Below are 6,495 nucleotides of genomic sequence, written 5' to 3'. Positions count from 1 at the left end.
CGAGCGGCGGAAGGTGCCCCCGCGCTCCATCGCGCGCGTCCCCACCCCGCCACTCTCCAGGGCACCGGCCTGTTTTGTACTTGAGGCGAGTGTGTGCGCGTCAGTGATGTGTAAAGGTGTGTGCGTGCGAGTGTCCGGGAGTGCGGGAGTCCGAGCCCGGGGCTGCTCGGGTGGGCGGAGCTGCTTCGCCGCGGGACCCAGCCGAGCTCTGGCGACGGCTGCAACTCCAGCTGCTAGCTTCCAGTTTTGCCCGCTAGCTCTGACCTCGCCAGAGGCCGGCGCAGCCAGGCGAAGGTGCGTTGGCCGGTTTTGGTAGTGCCAGTGTTGGCTCTTGATTCGGAGGGTCCCCTCTCCCTTTCCAGGCGCAGGACTCTTGCCGCCCTAACTTTCGTCCTACAGCTGGTCCCCAGGCCCCGCGTAACCCCCGACCCAGAGCTGGCGCGGCAGCTGCTCAACTCCCTCGGCTGTGAGCACTCGCTGCGGGGTTACTCTAACCGAGAAGTAGGGGCCGTTCCCGGGGCTTCCTGTCTTAAGCTGTCTCCCGGATCCGGTGGGTCTCGGGTCCTTGGGGCGCCTCCCTGTTGGACCCTGCGCAGTGATTGTCTATGCTAGGGAGACTGGGCGGCAGGGCGGTCCGTGTCTGGCCCCGCAGCAGAGCCGGGGCGGGAGGCGGTTGAGTGAACGGACCATAGCCCCTGTGGGGTGCATGGTGGGAGAGGAGTTGGCAGAGGGGTAAGGGACAGACTCCCCCTTCCTCATTTCTGGGATGCTTCCAAGCTGCACTACCAAGATCACTTTTTTGGGTAACCTCTCACATCCGAGTTCACCTTGACCCTTGCCTATGGGTGGAGAACTTTTCTCAAGTCCTGCCCTAGAACTGGGCGACCTCTGGAACGGAGTGGCAGAACCCTCTTTAAAAATTTCCCACCTGTATGGCCTCTTCTGCCCACCCTCTGCCCCTGTCCCAAAGGCAAGGCTGACAGGCTGCAGGAAGAGGTGACCTTCTGCTCCCTGTAGGAGACCCTTTTAAAATCCAGGCAGCCCGCCACATATGGAAGGACAAGGGCGGAGGAGCCCTTGCGGGGAGTGGAGCCCTCATCAGACTTGCCTCTGTGAAATGACCCACAGGAGGAATAAAATGCAGACCCTGAAGAGGTTGAGTCTCTTAGGATGATCAATAATTTAATAGCATTTGAACACAGACAACCCCCGAGTCAGACCCCATCCCATCGCCTAGCCCATTCACCCTGAGACACACCAATGGCATGGCTTATTTATTTATTTACTTGGAATCAAACTCCACAGAGTGAATTATGTTCCCTTGGTATTGATTTTTAAAAAGACCCCAAATTAAAAAGTCAAGGCTTTCTTAAAACAAGGTCAAGGATTAATTATTTATAGAGAGACATCAATCAGCTGACATGGGGGCTCATTTATAAAATGCCTGAGCAGGCAAAAGGAGCATGGGCTGATTTTCACTGGCTCCAGCTGGGAGAGGAGCAGGCTTGTCTGACCTCCTGGGCTTGGCAAATCTTCGCCGGATTGTGACCGGAAGAGGAGGCTTTGTAACTCAGCCTGCTGTCTGAGATGCCTTTGTAATCTTGTAGCCAGAATACCACTTGGGAAATTTCATGCATATCTGCTGTGTTTCCATAATGAACATTTACCGATTACGGAGTATCAAGGGAATTTCATTTTTTAAACATTTATTCAAATGTCTGTTTATGTAAGCTAATAAGTCTGGGAAAGTTCGGTGGCTACTTTTTTGCCGAATGGTCGTTGGGAAAGCATGCTGGTGAGCTCCTTGGGGGTATTTGCCTGGGATTCACTTGGAAGGTGGGCAGTCAGAGTCTCCTGATTGGAAACACCCTGGCGGACTACTTCTCTGCTCTTCACTCAGAGTTTGTGCCAGTGGCGACCTGATAGGCTTTTTGTGGTTTTGCTGATCGAGTTGATGGGCGCTGAAAGCTCTTACCATGATTTGCTGATGCATCTGGTTGGAGGCACCTGTGGTGGGTGCTGGAGTCTTGTGCGGGCTGGTGGGAGAGGTACGGGGCCCCCTTCTCTGGACTGCTGCCTGGCTTGGAGTGGGAGATGTCTGTCTCAGCTGTCCCTGCTGCACCTCCCTGATTCTCCCCGGTGGGTGTGGCAGCCACATTGGAGAAAATGTGGAGCAGGGAGGGAGCCTGTGGGCAGGAAAGTGGACCAAGGGTATGGCAGTGCCTTCATGAACAGCTGTGGCCATTACTAGAGCTAGTAAACACTGTGTGAAACAAGGGCCCGGCCTTTCAGCTAATCAGAAGGTAATGAGTTAGAAACAGGAGATTTATGGAGTGCTGGGCCAACAAGATCATTGTGGCCCTCCTGTGGGACCCTGAGAAATTAAAAAAAAAAAAAAAATGAGGATGGTTGTCTGGATGTGAATGCGGGAGATGGTGTCCTGGAGCCTCAGGAAGTTTGCTGGGAGTGGGCAGCCTGTGTGGTGACAGCATGGGGACAGTAGGCTCCCTGGCACTGTCTTTGGAGTCAGAGCCAGGACTAGTCTGACTCCAGAGCAGCTGTGTTCCCTCCCTCCTGGGAAAAGTCTGCCCCAAGGCAGAGGGAACCCCTGGGTTCAAACAGCCGGGGGACAGGGCTGCATTAACTCAGGTGGCAGATGCCATCTCATTTCTTCCCAGCCGGAAGTTGTGTGACCCCGTGGTCGGTAAATCACTGCGGCAGAGGATGAGACTTACAAATTGGTGGTGGGAAAAAGTTGTGACTTTTACCCTGTACAAAGCTACCTGTCATTTGTGATCTGGAGCTCTAGCACGCACCTGCTGGCCCAAGTACAGCCTCGGCCACCAGCAGAGTGGGGGAGCCTGCGTCCAGGGGGGTGACAGCAAGAAGCAACTCTGATTCCACCTCGAAAGCCAGGAAGTCAGAGAGTGTCTGCATGCAGGCAAGGGGCCAGGGTCTCCCCATCCCTGCTCCCCAGCTTGAAGGTGGGCCATGCCTTTCTGGGAAATCAGGGCTTTTTGCTGCTGGGGACCGAGGGCAAGGCTCCCTGTCTCTGCCAAGCCTTGGCCAGAGGTGGCCCTGGTGAGCAAGTTATTTGAAGTAAATGGGAGTTGTCAGCATTGAAACCTGGAGCCAGAGGACTCCATCCCACATTCCCATTGTCTGACCGGTTGTGGCTGTCCTTCACTCTCCATCAGTGAATGCTTGTGGAGCAGGTAGTAGGTGTCTGTCTCTGGGCCAGCTCCGGGGACAGAAAGTAAACAAAACTAAGAGTGGCCCCTACCCCTGTGGACAGCCATTCCCTCATCACTGATTCATCACTCACTGATTGATGCTCTGCCAGATGCCTCCGCCGTTACTAAACAAATAACAGGTACATGTGTGTTTCTAGGCTGTGATAAGCATATAAAGGAAACATCTGGGTGCTTCGGAGATGCGTCATAGTGTAACCTGACCTGGACTTGAGGGTCAGGAGGACCTCCCGGAGGAGGTGACACTTCAGCGGAGGTCTGAAGGAGGAAACCTGGAACTAAGAAGCAAGGAGGGGCGCGGCCAGAGGGAGGGAGAGAGCTTGCCTGGCACTGCGTGCACAGGAGTGAGAGGGAGTGTGGAGGGCCCACGTGGCCAGCAGAGTGAAGGGGTTGATGCATTTGGAGACACAGCCAGAGCCCTGGCCATGTAGGGCCTTGAAGGCCAGGGAGAGACTTGGGACTTGACCCTCCCAGCTGCTGTAGTGGAGGGAGCCCAGTGAGGAAAGAGCTGCAGTAATCCTGCAGGAAGGTGACCCAGGTCCTAAAAAGAGGAGCAGGCCGATGGGAATCTGCCGGGATTCTGCAGGGGCCTGGTGCTGGATTTAGTGTGGGTAGGGAGGTAGGGAGTGCCGTTGGGACCCCGACTTCTGGAGCGCCACTGGGAGCTGTCAGTTCCCTGAGGCAACCTCCCCACCCCCACCCCGAGACCAGGAGTTCCAGACTCCTGTCCCTTCTGGTCGGTTCATGTGCTCCAGGGCTGGGGCTCAGGCAGCCGCCTCCGTGCCCCGGCCCACATGGCCCACCTTCTAGCTTTCCTCTAAGCTCTTAGGCTTTCTGCTACCTTCCCCCCAGCACGGAGTGAGACTCAGTAAGTGACAGTCCAGTGTCCCATGCTCTCTGGTGAGGACAGGCAGCTCTGATGCCCACTTTCCTCTAGAGTTGATTGCCCGCAGGGCTGCTGGCCAGAGGTGGCCTTGGCCTATGTGTCACCCGCTTAGCTTCATGGGGCCCTGGTAGGTCCTTTACCTGCCACCTACTTGTACCTGACCTGGCAGCTGGCCGGCACTGGGAAGGACTCCCCTCCTGTGCCCTTCCCTCATTCCAGCCCTCTCTCCTCCTCTCCTTCCCGTGGGAGCCACTCTAGACCTGCTCCTGCCCTCGACTGGGGGCTCTGCCCCAGGCTCACAGCTCCCCAACTCCCTCGGATGTCAGCAAGTTCCCTGTGGCTGTCTGCAGCTTGGCTCAGCATCCCCACAACCAACTTGATCCACCCAGCTCTGTCTTGCAGAGCTGGGGTGGGGGGAGTGGGTCTATGAGTCACCCCGCTTTCCGTTGTGCCCACGCTGCTGGCTGTGGGCCCTGAGCCGAGCGGCCGCTAAGCTGCAAGCAACAGCCCAGGTCGCTGTCACCTTGTCCTCACTCTGCCTGGGCCTGAGCCAGCTCCTTCCCGGCTGGGCCAGACTCGGGGACAGGAGGGATGAGAGCCAAGGAGAGGATGCTAGGAGGTAGAGATTACTCCTCTGGCCCCAGGTGTTTTGGGAGCTGATTCCTCCAGCGCTTGGACCCCTCGCGTGGAGGGCAGTCTCACCACACTGGCCCTCCTTTGTACCCTGGCGGCTGCCTCACCACCGTAGACCACCACACAAGGCGCCCAGGTGCTCACCGGTGGGAAGGTGACACAGGGGAGCCCTCTACCAGCGGCCCCTAGTCCAGACTGACTCACGCTTGGCCGACTAGTCATCCCCCTGCTCAAGGCTGCCTCTTCTTGGGGGCTGACTCATCTCCCTGGACAAGACCCATCTGCCCAAGCCTGTGAGCATGGAGACCCTCCAGCCCTGAGATGCGGGGGCTTCGCTTCCTATGCTCCTGAGGGGAGCACCCCCGGCACCCAGCAAATAGTGACCGCAGTCCTTCCGTCTGTAGAGCCGCCTACTGGGCCTAGAGGAGGCCAAGTGAATCTACGAGCAGGTCTCAGGGCATAGAGCAAATAGTGCTCGCTCTGGCTGTCTGAGCCTTGATGAGCTCGGGAGAAGGGACTTGGTGATGGCTGTTGGCCGGCACAGTGAGCTAAACTTCGCAGTGTGTCTACACCATGGGAACCAGGGTGTGATGCAGGCACCTGTCTACACCAGCGGAGCCAGTGCCTGGTGCAGGTGGTCTATACCGGCTGAGTCTAGGGTGGGAGCACTGGGACTTTCCATTCAGTCTGGGCCAGCCCCACTCCCTGCGGGACTTATCCGAGGTTCAGAGCCCTCAGAAGTCTCCGTGGCTTTGGGCACGGTCCCTGTGCCTGGGCCCCCCAAGCCTTCCCCCGAGGCCATGGACCCTGTCCATCGGGCCCTGGCTCCCACAGCTGAGGGGGCTGAGCCCACTGTGCAGGGCAATCTAGCTGTACTAATTGAGCCCAGTTCGTGATGCAGACAGTGTGTTTATATGGGCTGAGCTCAGCACACAGTTCAGGCAGTCTGTCTACACTGGTCAAGTCACTGTATTATGCACACTATCTGTCTACAATGTTTGAGCCAGGGCTCAAAGCAGGCACTCCGTCTCTACTGGTTGAGCAGGAGGGGGGTGCAGCCAGCCTGTTTTGGCTCCTTCTGCTCCTTCACCAGGAATCCTCTTTTTAACCCCTTCCCTTATATACGTCTGGGTCCGATTTGAATGCTACGTCCAAGGAGCTTTTCTTCTCAGCTCCCTCCGCTTTCCCACATCTGATTCCAACCTCTTCCGCAGAGGCTGGTGCCAGGCCCGGGAGCGGTGTGGATGTGGGGCCTGGTGATGCCTCGTGAGCTCCCCTGGATGTCCCCTCCCCCGTTGTGGTGCTCTGGGTGCAGACACTGCCTGTGGTCAGTGGCCACTGCCTCGTCGCTGTCCCGCACCGCGGCCACACATGTGCCTCTCTCTCACAGACGTCCTGTAGGTACGGCTGACTTGGGTTGGGTCTGTCTTGCCATCTCCTGTTTAGATTTTGGGCGTCTTTGTCCCCTGATATTATGTCACTTCCCGAGGGTTGGTCTCATTTGCACATTTAACTTACTGTCCGTTCATCCCTGTGAAGGCACGATCTAGGCCTCTTATTTATCTCTTCTCAGTCCCCCTACCGTGAATTCAAGTGTCAAGGGACAGCTGGGGCCACCAGCTCCACCCCTCGGCCTGCTCCGTGCAGCCAGCCCCGGTTCTGAATGAAGCCAGCACCTGGGGTCAGACCACCTGGGTTCAAATCCCAGCTTCACCACTTGGTCAC

Source organism: Mirounga leonina, unplaced genomic scaffold (genome assembly GCF_011800145.1).
Source record: "Mirounga leonina isolate KUSES-001 unplaced genomic scaffold, KU_Mleo_1.0 Mir_177, whole genome shotgun sequence".
Taxonomy (NCBI): Eukaryota; Metazoa; Chordata; class Mammalia; order Carnivora; family Phocidae; genus Mirounga; species Mirounga leonina.
The sequence above is the reverse complement of the archived record's forward strand: the minus strand, read 5'-3'. Positions refer to the sequence as shown.